At 45.7% G+C, this 17,226-nt stretch overlaps 1 non-coding gene across 1 annotated transcript; it reads right to left on the bottom strand.

The window, feature by feature from the left end:
* Positions 1 to 12,436: 12,436 nt before the first annotated feature.
* Positions 12,437 to 12,627, bottom strand: LOC142435143 (U2 spliceosomal RNA). Its single transcript, XR_012781273.1, has one exon. It is a non-coding gene; the product is annotated as a U2 spliceosomal RNA (small nuclear RNA).
* Positions 12,628 to 17,226: the final 4,599 nt, after the last annotated feature.

Raw genomic sequence — 17,226 nt, 5'->3', positions numbered from 1 at the left:
CCGTGACCATGGCCGACTTTGCCAGGCCTCTTCAATAACCTCTTTGAAATGTTGTGACAGTTAAAACAGAACAATGAACGATTCCCAAGGACACTTTACAATCCTCTCTTCAACCAAACAAACCTTCAGATCTAGAATTCCTCTTGTTTCAGTTATCTACAGCTGTGTCGAAACCACCACCGCCAAACTCTGTGCTCCTGATTCTGTGGGTTGATTGGGCTCAGATGGTTGGTTCTTCTGCTCCATTGGGCCTTAGGTAGAGGCAGTCATTTGATTGTATTCAGCTGACAGCTGGACTGGAAGGTTCAAGACTTCACACCCATCTGTTTTCTAGGTGTTTCTCTATATGTGCCTTCCAGTGACTTGGACTTTCTCCCACAATAACGAAACTTCATAACTGACCGCTGGTTTCCTAGAGGAAAGGCAATACTGTGACTAATGGCCCGGACTTAAAAGTCCAAGGAAGTATTCCCTTAACATTGTATTGGTCAAAGCAAGTCGCAAAGCCAGTCCAGACACCAAAGGAAGGTTTCAGTCTTCACCTATCAATGGGTGGGACAATATGTGCAGAGAGAGCGAAAGTAAGATGCCAATCATCTTTGGAGACTGTCTACCCTACTTCCTAATACAAAATAGAATTTCCCATTTTGCCTAAGACTGTTGGGTTACACTGTTAAAAAATAATTTCAAAGTTGTGTGACAGGGTCCATTTATGTTATGTTATTTATGTTATGAGAAAGGAAGATGTCATCAAGACTATTATTTGAGGAATATATGTCTGGGAAGTCTTCACAACAATGGTAACCCTCCAAGCCTTTAGCTTCAGGAGTGTTTAGGGTCCCTAAGGATCTGCTTCGTACAGGGTCACACTTTTTTCAGGAAGAGGAAACTGTGATTGGCTAAAAGCTCTGGATTCGTCAGAGTAAGTTAACTGCAGCCAACGTTCAGTGGTCTGTCTCACACTGATGTCCTTTCTCTTTTGTCGCACAGTTTATCAGAAAAGCTCTGCTCCACACATTCAAGGACTAATACCTCTTCATCTAATGGCTCTACCAGCCTGGGAGGAGGGTGTGTATGCTGTGAGGTTTTCCACTAGATGCTCTCCATCAAGCAAACCCAAAGGAGTATGCTTAGAGGGTACTTATGGGGCAGGCCTGAAGGTGACTTATAATACATGTCTCACCTAACGATAGGGAAGCTGGGAAATAGAGTCAAGCTGTGTCCCCCCCCCCACACACACACACACACTAAAAGAAGAAAATGGTTAGGTGATCAATTAGTTAACTCTCACCACAAACTCTTACCAACCCATCTCTTCCTTCCTAATATGTAAATACCATTATTAAAATAAAAGAGGAAGCAGAAGTAATAAAGAAAAAAGCTTAACTGGTGTTTTAATGTCTGTTGGCAGCCATTTGAAAGCATTACACATGGGATATTGTGAGGAAATAGCTGGGCAGGCTATTTCTACTACTACTATCTCCTACTACTAGCTTTAGAGGCTCTGTAGTATGAAAGATTAGGACATCTAACTAAAACAAAAACAATACTAAGCCAAAAAATAAAATGTACAGAAACCCAACAAATTTCAAATTGTCACAAAATATTAGTTTGGGGTTTATAGTTTGGTAATCATTGGCCTGCTAACTGCAAGGTCAGTGGTTCAAACCCACCAGTCTCGCTCCACAAAGGAAAATGAGACTGTCTCCTCCCATAAAGATAAACAGACTTGGAAGCCTCATTTGGGTCACTATGAGTGGGAAGGGATTCAATGGCAGTGAGTTTGGGAAATAAAAATATAACTAATCCTTACCTCCAGAATGTGAGTGCATCCATTGCTAGTGTGCAGATCCATGCACAGTCTGGCAATGGGATAAACAAATCTAGACACCACAGTGGAGTCCAGAAGGTCCGTGGCATGACTATAGAAAATGTGGGCTAATGCACACCTTTCTCTAGAGCTTTTCACCCCTCACCCACAGGAAAGATACTCCTCAGCACTCTCTCCAGGCCAACCCTGACCTGTCTTGGGAATAACCTAACATTCCTCAGGAGGCAGTGTCCCCAGCTTCTACACCAACATTCTGGAAACCTGGGTAGTTTTCAAAAGACTCTTTGAACAGAAAACTTGGGTTTGTAATTTTTTGTCTTTCTATTTCTGACTTCCTTCACTTAATATATCATTGTCAAGGTTCATTCATGTGGTAGCATGTGTCAGAACTTCATTTCTCCTTATGGCTGAGCAACATGCCATTGCATGGACAGACCACATTTTGTTTATCCATTTGCCTGCTGATGGGCATTTAGGCTGTCTCCACTTTTTGGCTATCTTGACTGGTGTGCCAATGAGCATTGATGTAGCAGCATCTCTTTGCATTCCTGCTTTCACTCATTTTAGGTATATACCTAGGAGTGATGTTGCTGAATCACATGGTAATTCTATGTTTAACTGTCTAACATTTTGAAGAACTGCCAAACTATTGGCTGCATCATTTTACCATTCTATCAACAATAGATGGAGGCTCCAATTTCTCTATGTTTCTGGCACCACTTGTTCATTTCCAATTTTCTGATTACAGCATCCTAGTGGGGGTGAAAAAAAAACTGGCAAAGTTATACTTTGTAATACCTAGGCTCGAAATCTACCCATGGCAATGGGCTTGGTTTTGAGGGCTTTTTTTGTTTGTTTGTTTTATTGGGAATAAAGTGGCATCTCATAGTGGTTTTGGTTTATTTGCATTTCCCTAATACTAATGACAGTCCACATTTTCCCATGTAATTGTTTGTAGATTTTCTTTGATGAAATATCTATTGAAATCCTTCACCCATTTTTTGCGTGCGTGGTTGGTGTTTTTGTTGTTGAATTGTCTGTACAGCTTGTCGATATGTTCAAGTCACTCACCTCTGTTATACTTTGTGCATTAACAAGAATGGATGCAAAAAGAGCTCAAGTCTTCAGGCTACAGAGTAGCACTTACAGCAACCTGTCCTTGTTTGATTTATGCAAGTTCCAACATGGCTGCAACCGTGTCGGCCTTAAATTTGCCTCTTAGCCCCAGCAGAACAGTGTCTTTATATTGTCTCTGCTGTCTAGGAAGACAATGCCACAGAAAGCAGGAGAATTTGTATCCTCATCAAACCTCAGAGACTAGAACTCAGATTGTGAATTGGACCTTGGATGCATGGCCTGAGGAGTCACTACAGGAATGCATTCCCATCCCTGCACGCCCAGAAGAAAAAGGAGTTTCTTCATTTCTGTCTGTCTGCCTGCCGGCAGAAAATTACAGCAAGTTCAGCTCAGTAGCTTCACACGATATGACTTAGAATGTATGCCTTTAACTTGGCTGGTTTATAGACCCATAATTTTAAAAAATCATTTTATTGGGGGCTTGTACAACTCTTATCACAATCCATACATCCCTCCATTGTGTCAAGCACATTTGTACATTCATTGCCATCATCTTTCTCAAAACATTTGCTTTCTACTTGAGCCCTTGGTATTAGCTCCTCATTTTCCCCTCCCTCTTCCACCCTCCCTCCCTCATGAACCCTTGATAATTTATAAATTATGATTATTTCATGTCTTACACTGTCTGATGTCTACCCTCACCTACTTTTCTGTCGCCCATCCCCCTGGGAAGGAGTTATATGTAGATCATTGTGATCGGTTCCCCCTTTCTACCCCACCTTCCCCTTACCCTCCTGGTATCACTATTCTCATCATTGGTCCTGGGGGGTTTAGCTGTCCTGGATTCCCTGCATTTCCAGCTCTTATCTATACCAGTGTACATCCTGTGGTCTAGCCGGATTTGTAAGGTAGAATTGGGGTCATGATAGTGGAGGAGGGGAGGAGGAAGCATTAAAGAACTTGAGGAAAGTTGTTATACTGCACCCTGAGTAGCTCTTGTCCTCCCCACGACCCTTCTGGAAGGGGATGTCCAGTTGCCTACATATGGGCTTTGGGTCTCCACTCCACATTCCCCCTCATTCACGATGATATGATTTTTTGTACTTTGATGCCTGATACCTGATCCTATCAACACCTCATGATCACACAGGCTGGTGTGCTTTTTCCATGTGAGACTCATCATTTTAAGTACCACCTACTCATAAAATTCATCCCAATTTGAAACCCAAGGCCAATGATGTGCATGCCAACTGTTTAGAAACACATTATACAAAATTGTCTCTGATAAGTGATCACCTCAAATCTAGGTCCATAACGTATTTCCTTACTATTCCTTCAACCTTGAACTTTCCATTTAGCCAGGCTCATGCCAACTACCAAACTAAGAAACTCCATACTCTTCCCTAATGAACCTGTTGGCTTGATTTCACCTGGGCTGGCATCATTGTCATCCTCTCCCTGGCTGCATGGAACCCACTTCTGTGGCTTTGATTTCATTATGCTTTGTTTGCTGACTCTCCCTGAGGGCACGGTGAACAAACCACAATAAAATATTACTTTTTTAAAAGAGAGAATCAATATTGTCTGATCTCTGGGGCCTGCCTTTTTGGCAGGGTCACGTACTCTCCGGCCTGGGGAAAGGGGAAGAGAAGCTACATGTCAACATGCTAGAGGCAAAACATTGCTTTTCGTTCCCTGACCCTGGGTATTTCTTTGACCTGCACTTAATTTCCAGAAAAAAGCTTTGCAGCACCATTCCTCCCCTGAGTTTGGACATGTTATTGAGAAAGCCCCAGGGATGCGCTCCCCCACTCAAACGCTCACTGCCATCGAAGTGATTCTGACTCGTAGTGACCTTATAAAACCAAAACTACACTCACTGCCAATGAATCAATTCCGATTCATAAAACTGTCCCTGACTTTGTAAGTGTCTCCCACAAAGCGACTGGTGGTTTTGAACTGCTGACTTTGTGGTTAGCAGCCCGATATATAACCCACTACGACACCAGCGACCTAATTGGAACCCAAAAACCAAGTCCAAACTCACTGTCATTGAGTCAATCCTACTCATAGCCACCATATAGGACAGAGTAGAACAACTCCTTCAGAGCTTCCAACACTGTAAAACTTTACGGAAGCAGACAGTCTCATTTTTCTCCCGCGGAGCATCTCATGGGTTTGAACCACTAACCTTGCAGTTAGCAGCTAACCGGTAGCCCACTGTGCTGCTAGGGGTCTGTCAAGTTGTTTTTCCTGCTTCTAATTTTGTGGTTTGGCAAATAAGAGATGTGGTTTGTCAAGCTGAAAAAAGACTAAGTAACTAGGTATCTGTCACGTAGTCAATTCAGAGGTTGGTGAACTATGGCCTCTGACCAAATCTGGCCTTCTGCCTGTGTTCACACCACCCACAAACACTGCCCTTCCACCACCTTTGCCCCCAGAGCCTGCCTGAGCAAATGCAGCAGGGGTCTGTAGGTTTCTCTCTGATTAGATGCCGAAAAGCAAAGCAGTTGCCAACTAGTTGACCCCAACTCCCGGCAACCCCGTATGTGTTGGGGTAGAGCTGGACTCCATAGGGTTTCCAGTGGCTGGTTGTTCTGAAATAGATCTCCAGGTCTTTCTTTCGGGTGCCACTGGAAGAACGGCCGCCTCCAAGCGTTTGGCTAGCAGCTGAGTGTGTTCATCGTTTATCCCACACTGCAATGACTCCGTAAGTCAGCTTCAAAGAGAAACATGAAGAGCATGCTCGTGCACTGCCCCTGTTTCAATAGACCAGGTCTTCCTTTACTAGATTGCTAGTTCTTCATTACTGATATGTGCAGTTTAATTTTTCTTTTGATCTCTATCAAAGAATACATCAAGCCCACAGCTGGAAAACAAAACTGGGTCCCTTCCCCATGCCTCATTGTCCTTGTCTGTAAAGGGGGGCACTTGTCTGGTTCCTTATGCCCTGTTGGACTACTGTCTCTGAGGGCACAGTGAACAAACCCAGTTCCTGTCTGACCACATGGGAAATGGTCGCTAGGGTTGTCCAGAATAAAAGATACTTATGAATTACCCAACCAATTTGGTGATCAAACTAAAGTCACAGGTGCTCTGAAGGCACCACCAGAGGGAACAGAGACCCCAAACATTAACATTTCAAGTGGCCAAACCCAGAGAGGGCTCAGGCAGAGAATTCCCAGCTATCTGGAAAAGGGATTATCCCCCAATAGTATGGATAATCAAAAGCAGCAGTTACTTCCAAAATAATCAGCCCACAATCAGGACCACCATCAACAGCAGATTTCTCTGCCAGCACTGGCTGGCCTACCTGAGGGTGAGGCTTGGGGTTTCCGCTCCAAGAAGCCTCTGGCCGATTCATGAGAGTAGGCAGGCATCAGAGGAAAATCCAATCCCAGCCCTTGATACGGTTACAGTTAATCCACAAGGCTGATTCCAGAAACAAACGGAAAAGAGACTGCCGAGCATCATAATGAAGCTTTGGGTTCCTAGAAAGCAATTCCAAAATACCTAATGAAAGAAACTTGAATATGTGGACATACTAGTGTCCTATGGCTGCTTTAACAAATTAACACACAATTAGTGCCTTAAACTCACACAAACGTATCGTGTTACAGTTCTGGAGGGCAGTAGTCCGAATGGGTCTTATGGGCCATAATCAAGGGGTTGGCCTTTTCCAGCTTCTCCAGATCACCCTCGATCCTTGGCTTGTGGCTCCCTGCCACTTGGATCTACTCTGACCTACCCCATCCTGGTCTCCTGTTTTTAAAAAGAGCTCTTATGGTGACATTAGACCTATTTGAATAATCCAGATCATCTTCCCATCTGAAGATCCTTCATTTAATTTCCTCCATGAAGTAGTTAGTCCCTTTTGTCATGTAGGCAGCACATTCACAGAGTCCAGGATTAGGAAGTGAACTTTTTTTTTTTCAGGGAAGGGTGCATTATTGTAATCTGCCACAGTGCAAAAATGCCAGTAAAAAGTTTCTAACCCAGGGTGATCATAATCATGTTAGATAATAAGAGAAGAGTCCTCCAGTTTAAAGACAGTGACCAAATCCTTCACAATAGACTTAGATGCATTGGAGGGAAGTAATAGATACAGAGGTCAGGGTAGGGATGTGATTGGAGTTTTAGTCAAGTACCACTGAGAGAATACACCAAGAGAAGTTCAGCCTGAGAGATCAGGAGAGAGAGGCAGTTCACTTCAGAGAAGCTGAGAAAGTTTGATAGAATGAGATTTCCAGGGGCAAATTAAAGGACAGGTAATAGGCTTTGTAGGCATATGATACAACATTGACAATGACTAAAGAGAGCTAAGGAACAAATGCCTTAGTCCCCTTGTCCATTGTCTGAGGGGGTAACTGAGACATGTGTTTCATGCTATCTCCCACTCGCTCCAAGTGCCCACAGGGACAACTTGCTGGTCAGTGCCCCTGTGGTCGACTCCCTTCTCTCCCAGGCCCTACTTCTTCCTCACTTGCATATGCACTTTCCTGGCATCGCCTTCCAAATAAATGCCTTCTAATTAGAATCCTTGTCTTGGTCTCTGGCAAAACCCAAACGGAGACAGCTTCTCACACAGAAGCTCTGTCATTGATTGAATTGTGTCCGCTGGGGGTGGGGGTGGGGGGAAATATGTGTAGGAATCTTAGCCCCTGTACCTGTGAATGTAATCCTATTTGAAAATACAGTTTCTTTGTTATGCTAACGTAATAGCACTCTAGTGGAGTCCGGCTCCATGAGTTTGATTCTGCTCCCTGCCAATTACCTGGAACCAGCAAATGTCGACACCTAATTGCAAGCGAAGGAACCCTGAGTGGTTATGAGTTGTGCTGCCAACTGCAAGGTCAGTAGTTTGAAACCACCAGCTGTTCTGTGGGTAAAAGTTGGGGCCGTGGAGAGTTACAGTTTCAGAAGCCCACAGAGGCAGTTCTAACCTGTCCCGTATCACTGTAAGTTGAAATCAATTCCATGACAGTGGGTTTGGAGGGTTTTTTTCATTTGGGAATTGTAAGAGAAACTTGGAAATGCGGTCTACATGCCTGCCTACACCAAAAGGAGACTATGAATTTATCGGGCAATATCAGCTATCTAGGTGACATTTGTGAGCATTCCCACTGCTCCAAGGATTCATTCGTGTTTCCATGGAGGTACAGATTCTTATGTTTTATAGATGAGGCAGTACTACTAGGGGGTGGGGGTGGTTCAGTAGTAGAATTACCATCTTCCAAGAAGAAGAAGAAAAAAAACTACCTCACTGCCATAGAGTTGATTCTGCCTTGCAGTGACCCTATAGGGCAGAGTGGAAGTGGCCCTTGGGGTTTCCAAGGCGGTCAATCTTTAGGGAAGCAGACAGCATCATTTTTCTCCTCTAAAACGGCAGGTGGCTTCGAAATGTTGAGCTCACAGTTGGCAGCCCAGCACGTAACTCCCGATACCACCATAACTCCTTCCTGAAGACCTAAGTTCAATTGGCAGATGATGCATGTTGCTATGGTGCTCAACAGCAGGAATCAGCGGAGCTTCGCGACTAAGACAAACTAGGAAGAAAGTCCTCCCCCAAATCAGCCTAGGAAAACACTATGGCTCTCCATGGTCCGATCACAAGGAGCCATCAGGCTAGTACAGAACCAGGCAGTGTTGCATTCTGTGGTGCATGAGGTCGACCTGAGCCTGGAGCCCAACTCAACAGCAGCTAGCAACAACAGAGATAAAGAAATTGAAATGTACAGAGGTCAAGTGACTTGCTCAAGGTTATACAGATGGGAAAAGACATCTAATAAAGGCAGTACTCAGGTTCAGAACAAGGGCCAGCCTATGCCAGAGTTTAGGCTCTTCAACATTTTATTTTCACCTGATTTGGTTTCAATTAAAAAAAATGGTGTCCAGGGATAATACACTCAGATGATGGGTAAAAGCTAAAACAATTCTTTTAGCAAGACGCAGATCTCTGTCTCAGCCTTCCAGTCCCTCTGCCCGGCCACCAAGGGGGTGAAGCTAGAGTTTACAAATAAGCCAATTCACCTGCGTTGGAAGAAGGAACCGGTTTTAGCAGGTAGCAATAGATGTATCTACCTGGTAATTCTTTGCCCCAAAGAACGTCAGTATCCAAGGTGTGTTAGTGCCTTAGAGTGGCTGTAATAAAGCATCACATAAGGAGTGGGTCATAGGAATAGGAATGTATTGCCTCCCAGTTCTGGAGGCTAGCAATTGAGACTGGTGTTGGTCATGGCGATTCCTTCTGAGAACTTTGAGGGGAACACTCGCTCCTGGTGGTGGCTGTGATCCTTGGAACTCTTTGGCTTGTAGCTACATCCCTCCAAATCTGCGCTTCCATCTTCCCATGGCTATCTTCCTGCTGAGTTTCTCCGAAACCCTTCTCTCTTTGGGGATTATTCCAGTCTGACATCATGTGCACTGAAAGCATCTTGAAAGATACTATTTCGACACAAGAAAGGACAGTGAATAGGAATTCATTGAAATCCGTTACATGGCACATAGGAGGGGTGGTGGGATAGAGACAGGTCCTTGCAGAGGATGGGAGAAAGGGAAATAGGGCAAAGGGGACTCAGACTCAGCAACCAGAAGGAACCTAAAAGAAAGACTCACGTTGTCTTCCATCTCGGGAGCCCTGGTGGCGTAGTAATTACACATGGGGCTGTGAGTCATAAGGTCATCAGCCAAGGCTGTCTACACCTGTGAGAAACGACAGTCTCAGAAACCCACAGAATTCGTTCTAGGCTGTCTTATAGGGTTGCTAAGAGTCAGAATGAACTCGATGGCAGTGAATTGAGTCTGAGTCTTCCCTCTGACCGGGGCGCCTTCCATCTGGAATGAATGGAGGCACCGGGTGCCTTTGCAGTCACTGAAGGGCAAGAGGAAACCGTCACCAATGTAGCTCTGCATGGACAAGGATGGCACGGGGCTCCGTGATGCGTTTATAGTATGAAAGACTCAGGTGGACAGATGATTTCCTATTTATAGGAAATATGAATCACTTTGCCTATTCCTCCAGCATCATTCTCCCACAGTTTGTTTTAGCTTTCTTGAACCCCACAGAAAGAAACCAAGTGTCCAAGGATTTGCGTAAAAATCTGGAATCCACCCATGGGAGGGGTGTATTTTTGCTGGTGAGCTTCAGCCATCTTGGATGTCACAGCTGAAAATATTTTTCGGAACCACTTATATCAAGTTTCTGATGGCCTTGCTCCACCTGTAGACATAATTTCCTTCCCCTTGAGACCTGTTTTTTGGAGGCATCTTTTGGGTAATTTTCCTACTAAGTCAACAGAATAACTCAATGTACTCATATTTGAAAGAGAGAGAGAGATTCTATGAACAAAATCCAGAAATACTGATATTTAATCTCACTTCATTTTCTGGCAACACCAAAACCTAAAGTACTTTCCAGTCAGTGGGGTCTTTTTTCCCCTTCGATGTGACATATTGAGTAAAGTCACTAGCGTGGGTTTCCTGTGCGGGTCCTCTCGTCAGCATTTAGAACCTGCCACACTTCTTTGCAGGCTCTTTGATCAAAGGCACACTGGAGCGCCGAGTCTCCTCAGACACTACTTGTACATTCATCCTCTGGAAGCTCACGCTCGCTCACCGAGCATCCCCCTCTGGTCGGTGAACACCAAGTCACTGACCAGTTTCTTTTGACACAGACCGCTTGATGTGACACTTTACACAGGGCAGATGGCACTCTTTGGGGGAAACGCCACATACTACCTGATCACAGTGCCAGCATGATTTTCTTGAGTGGTTCTAAAATGCTAATGAATGAACTCTCAGCATGCCTCTGACGCTGGTTGGGCTGCTGACAAAGTTTTTGGAAGAAGTAGTGGTGACGGTTCACAGTCTTATGAAGATCATCAATCCCTCTGACCCCCCCCCTCCCACACACACACGGAAATGGTTACAAGGGCAAATTTCAAAGGATAAACTGTTATACCTATTTATCACAAGATTCTAATCAAGTATGTATAACTAAGTGACTAGATCATTATATGTATAATGCATTATATATCTAAATAATGACGTACAATGGTTGCTGTCCAGTAGCTCTCACTCGTGCCAGCCTTCTGTATGATAGGACAAAATGCTGCCCAGGCCTGCACCAAGGTCATAATCCTGGAGGTGAGTGTTGTGGCTATTTAATCCAATCACCTCAGGGAGGGTTTTCTTCATCTTTGTTGGCCCCTCTGTTATATCTAACGCAAGTCCCCTTTCTCATCATTGTATGTACACACACACAATTGCATTGGGAAAATCTGCTGTAAAAGACCTCTTTAAAGTGTGAAAGAACCGGGATGTCATGTTGAGGATGAAAGTGCCCTGGGCCTCAAACCTGAAAATCAACCTCACTGCCATGGAGTCTAGTCCGACTCATTAATGACCCGGGATGCAGAGTCTTCCTGGCCCAGAGGGTTTCCGAGACATCCATCTTTACAGCATGGAGCAGCGATCTGGTAGTTTCAAACTACTCCCCTTGTGGCTAGCCGCCCAATGGTGATCCACTGGGCCACTGGGGCTCCTTGCAACTGCTCTAAGCCAGGGTATTTTCAGTTGCCTTATTTGTAGACATGTGAAAGCTAGACATTGACTACGGAAGACCTAGGAAGAATGGGTGCTTTAAATCATGGTGTTTGGGAAGACTATCAAATCGAGCAGGAACAAACAAACCTGTCTTCGAGGAAGTACAGCCAGAATGCTTCTGTGAAGCAAAATAGTGAGAGCCTCCTGTTTTGGAGCATGCTTGTAGTTGGGAGGGGCCAGTCCCTGGAGAAGGATATCGTGCTTGGTAAAATAGAACACCAAAAAACCAAACTCACTGCCATCAACGATTCTGAAAACAAGTTGATTCTGCCATCAACTTGACTCAGACTCCTAGCGACCCTACAGGACAGGGTTGAACTGCCCCTGTGGGTTTCCAAGTCTACTTTCTACTCTACAGGAAGAGAAAGTCTCATCTTTCTCCAGAAGAGTAGCTGGTGTGTTTGAACTGCCGGTCTTGCAGTTACAAGCCTTGGTAAAGTAGAAAGGCAGTGAAAAAGAGGAGATATTCAATGGGATGGATTGACACAGTGGCTGCAACAATGGTCTTAAACATAACAATTGTGGGTCAGGAGCAGACAGTGCTTAGTTCTGTATGTATATTCAATAATAGACTAGAACAGGGGTTGGCAAAATATGGCTCAAGCCATATGTGGCTCTTTCTGTGCTTACATGTGGCTCTGAAGTGAAATTGAAAATGAAACTAAAATTAGCAGTGTTTCCTCTACCAAATTTCCAAAGGCTATCGTTCAGGTAATGGTGATTCCATTTGCTGGTAAACATGCATCTACGACTGTGGAACACTTTTGTATTGTTGTGAGGGACACGGTTGCCTCTGCCATCTCACCAGTGTGCCGACCTCTAGGCTGGAAGATACTAGAACTACACTCAGAGAAAGACGATGGAGACAGAGCTCCTTGCCCTGCAGACACTCGTGGGTTCTTCTTTTTTTATACAAGCCCCCTAAGGGACTGCACCATTCCTGGAAGTACTGCAATAATAGGTGGATGCGTGGAGTGGACGGAGCAAGCTCCTAGTCTAACACCTACTTGCAAAAATACATTTAATATGCTGCCCTCAGATAGAGGACGTATCAGATATTAAACTGATAAGAACAGATACTACACTTGATCTTGGTCAAAAGGCCGAGAAGCAATTGACACTCAATCACGTTTTTGACCAGGAAAGCCAGCCCCAGTGTGTCCCCTTCAGGATTCCCACCTTGGGAATCAACAGTCAATATTTTCTCAGAGCTAAAAACATAAAATAGACCCACAAGGTAGTTCATCTTCTTTCAGAGACCTGGCTCTGAGAACTTAAACTTAAGCAACTTGCAAAGCAGGCCCTTGAACTTCAGTGCCAAAGTGCAGCCTTGAGACTGCCCTGCACCCACGGCCCGCCTGTCTGAGAGCCAGCATGTGCTCTGCACTCACATTCTCTGGATCCTGTCATTCCAAACACAAAACCAGAATCAGATGATGTGGTCTCACTCGCCTACCCGCCCCCCCCCCAACAGTCCTTTTTCTGAGCCTGTGATCATTGTTTATACTATTGTATGTCAGTCGGTGGGAGTCCCCCTCTGCTTTTCTTCTCATGTTGGCAGCTGGCTCATGAACATTTGCTTGAAACATTCCTTCCTAGGGCACACACATCTGTCTTCTTGCTCTGAACAAACCATTTGCAGCCCAAGTTGTGGGCATCTTGGTGCAGTGACAAAGCATTGCCAGTGTCCCTGCTTTGGCGATGACTGGAACAGGCCTGGGACAGGGCTGGGTGCTCTCACCCACCACATGCACTGAGGTGTCCCTTACCCTTGGTGCCTTTGTCGAAGAAGACTCCTTGGCCCTCTGAGGGACAATTTGGAGCTCAGGTTACAATCTGGCTTCTGGGGCCTTTGAAGTCCCAGGTGCAGGGGCCAAAGTGCTGCAGCCATTAGGGGCCTACCCTCTCCGGAAAGGGGGGGGCGGCACGGTTGAATCCGAAGCGCAATTAAGAGGGAGCACCTGGGCTGACATGGCAGCAAAGAGGACTGTGGCTGCCAGCCAAGGGAGGTGCCTTCAATCACGCATCTCTACAGAAAGTGCCGGATGCAGGAAAAAGCAAACACAAAGAGCCCAGACTTACAAACACCCACAAAACCCTTTGACTTGGCCAGAAAAAGAATGCAGGGCTCTTTCTCGCTGCGCCACTAACATGAAGTCAACCGATGCTCCTCCCAGGACTCTGGTGAAGGCCTTTTTCACTTTTTTGGCACTCTGGTGTCTTCTTACTTCCCCCACCTGCCACGCCTCCACCCAGGGCCAATGATGGGGCCTGGGCGCTGTGTGTCTCTTCTGTCGGGAGCATCTTCTCTCCAGCCAAACTTCCCTGTTCGCTTTCAGAGTCTCAAACCCTAGTGGATAGGCCTCATGACTAGACTTTCTCAGCCTCTTTGCCCACGCTGGAGTAGAGAGTCTTCATTTCAAGCAAATCACTGGATGATGACCACTGGCTTAGACCAGGGAGACAAGCCGGGACTTTCTACTCCTATGCACAGTTACCATCCCAGAAACTCCCAAGGGCAGTTCTACCCTACGTCGATGGCAGTGAGTTGTTTGTTTTTGACTTTTACCAAGTATGGCTAATGTGATACCAGGTGGGTTGTGGTATTGTTGGAAAAACTTCTTGAGCCTCAGTCAGAACACTGAGTATAATATTTTTTTACTTCATGGGACTGTTGAAAGGAATACATTTAAAACATAAATATCAAAATCCCTTTGTAAGCAACAAAGTGCCATTCCGATATTAAGTATTGGGTTCCTTCACCAAAAAACATATTTCAATTGCAGATTAATATCAAAGGTGGGACAAATATTTCTGTCATAAATTAAGTTGTTGGAGAAACTTAAAGGATTGGAAAGCAGTTTTAACAAGTTCTATTGAATCCACCACACCCGCACACACAGCATTCTTTGCTTCGGTCTTGAAAGTGTCTCTTTATATTTTCCACCAAGTGCAATGAAGAAAATCAAATCATTCTTAGTGGTTATTCAGTGCTCTGGTGGCCGGCCCTAATTTGCACCAAAGTTAGGTGTCAACCCACTTTTTCTGAAAAGGAATGCCAGTAACGATTTGGGGCTTTTCAAGCCGTATGGGCTCCCTCGACTACTCAAGGTTGGTATGATATGAAGAGGCTTCCAAAAGTTCGTGGAAAATGGAATGAAAGGGCATAAAAATGTCCACAGGCTTTGAAGGCCCTTCGTTGTTAACTGCCACTGAGTCAGTCCCTCACTCGTGGACACCACATGCATGACAGAAGGAAAAGCTGCCAGTTCCAGGGCCATCCATGATTTTTTGAAAATCAAACCAAACGGTTTTCATTGACTGATTTCGAAGTAAATCACCAGACTATTCTTCCCAGTCTCTCGTCAGCTCAGCTCAAAAACCACAATAACAACCCATTGCCACTGCGAATCGATTCTGACTATCATAGCTGTGGACAAGGATATGGCTGTGTGCCAACAGAAGTTTATTATGCAAACAGGCCATGGGCTATAGATTTTTAATCCCTGTGCCAAGGTTTCTAAAAAGACATACAAATGTCCAAAGTCAACTTAAAAAAAAAGCATCTGAGAAGCTCCCTAATGAGATGTAACGAGCAAAGACCAATCTTTATATGTGCATGTGTGGGTGCGCGTGCGTGTGTGTGTGTGTGTGTGTGTGTGTGTGTGTGTGTGTGTGTGTGTAGGAAAGGGACAGGGTCAGGGCCCTGAAAGTATGGAATAATAGGAGGAAGACAGAGGTCATCACAGACTATTGAAATGTTAGTGTCTTCTGGTTAAAGACCCAGGGAGCTCCAGTCATTCAAACACACAGGCGGGTTAGAGCCGACAGGTCTTCATTGCCTAACCCTAAGGACTTTCATGCAACTCCCTGAGAGACTCACCAAAGTAACACTTTATTTCTCCCAGGGCTCATGCTGGACAATGAAAAAAGAGGGGGTGACTTTGGCCCCACTGGGGACGCTGTCTGGGGACATTTGGGTCAGCAGAGTAAGGGAAGGGAGGCTACTGGCCTCGAGTGGGTAGAGGCCAGGGGTGCAGCTCTACAGCCTACAGAGCAGCCCCCACCACAGAGAGCCTCCAGGCATCCAGACCAATGGTGTCAAGGATGAGAAACCGTGGCATTGAGTGTCATGCAAAAATGCACTTGTGACTGGGAAGGTTTGGGGACTGAGAAAATACAGGCCTTCAAGACCTCCCCCCGCAAGTATCCACCCCTCATTTCTGAAGGGACGTCTTCAGTGGCCTCATTGCTATAGCCATGCCTTCCTCTTCCTTGAGAAGCGGAAGAATCTTGGACAATGGTGCCTCTGGGAGTTGAAAGCGAACCTGGGGGAACATCTGTATCACCTAACACGGCATTTCTCGAGCGTGGCTGTGCACACAGACAGCCTGTGGGTCCTGTTAAAAATGTCGGTGTTGACCCCATAGACCAACCTGCGAGACTTGGGATTCCACATTTCTAACAAGCGATTGGGCCAGCCCACAGACCTCGTGCTGATGAACAAGCACATGGAGATGCCCCTGATTGCCAGATGCAGTGAGTAAAGTCCATTCATCAAGTCATGTCTCCTAGGTCACTCAGCTACAAACTCTGGGTCACAAAAGTGACTCCTTCTTCTCTCCCACACCTGCCACCACAGCAGAAATGCCCAAGGATTGGCTGGTGTTTGGGACCCGAGTGCGACAGAACTTCCCAACTTCGTTAACCACCAGCTGCTCTTCTCTGTTGACATCCACTACCGGCCATTACCAAGCAAACCCATTCTAGGGAGTCCATGTTGACTCCGCGCAACCCTATGGAACAGAGCAGAACTGCCTCGTGAGATGGCCAAGCCTGTCATGCTTCCAGGTGCAGACTGCTATGTCTTTCTCCCACAGAGAAGGTGGTGAGTTTGAACCAGAGCTTTCGATTTGCAGCTGGGCGTTTTAACCGCAGTGTCACCAGAACTTCTCCCAGAAGCATGCGCACCTCATATTGGTCCCCGGCTCGTTAATGACTACATGAAAGTCCTAGGCACTGCTAGTTCAGTGGCAGAATTCTAGTTTTCCACGTGAGAAGCCTCGGTTCCATTCCCAGCCACCTATTTGTCAGCAGAGACTGGTAGGTTGCTATGGTGCTGAACCAGTTTCTCTGGAGGGTTCCACAAAAAGAAGGCAATCTACTTCCAGAAATCAGCCAGGGATGACCCCATGAAGGACAACAGTCCAGTCTTTTGCTGATCGTGGGGATGGTGCAGGACCAAGCAGGCTGCGTGTCATTGTGTATAGGTAAACCACGAGTTGGGAATTGACCCCAGCTTCATGCAGCAATTGAATTTGGCAAACCCCTAGAGAAAGTTCCTTGTTAACCATGTGCACCACCCTGCATCCATTCCTGGAAAGGCCCCAGTCTTTCTGGGAGCAGGCTGCCTTGGAGGAAGGTCAGAAAGGACACCTCTGGTCATAAGGAAGCTCGTTCCAATTTCCGCTTGGGTTAGTTAGTATTAGCTGGAAACAGGTGGAGGGCCTGAGAGAGCGAGTTGTGTGTATGAACGAACATGGAGGCCCACAGGAAGACGGGAAGTTCTCCTGCCAGCAAGCGGCCTCTGGACCTAACCTGTTAGGCAGCCTGCAGGGTGGGAATGTATGCGTGTGTTTTCAATTTCTCTGACAGAATCTGTTTGGATAGGGGCAGGTCGTTTAATCTTTGAAATATGTGCTCCATACCAAAGG

Source organism: Tenrec ecaudatus, chromosome X (genome assembly GCF_050624435.1).
Source record: "Tenrec ecaudatus isolate mTenEca1 chromosome X, mTenEca1.hap1, whole genome shotgun sequence".
Classification (NCBI taxonomy): Eukaryota; Metazoa; Chordata; class Mammalia; order Afrosoricida; family Tenrecidae; genus Tenrec; species Tenrec ecaudatus.
The sequence above is the reverse complement of the archived record's forward strand: the minus strand, read 5'-3'. Positions and strand labels throughout refer to the sequence as shown.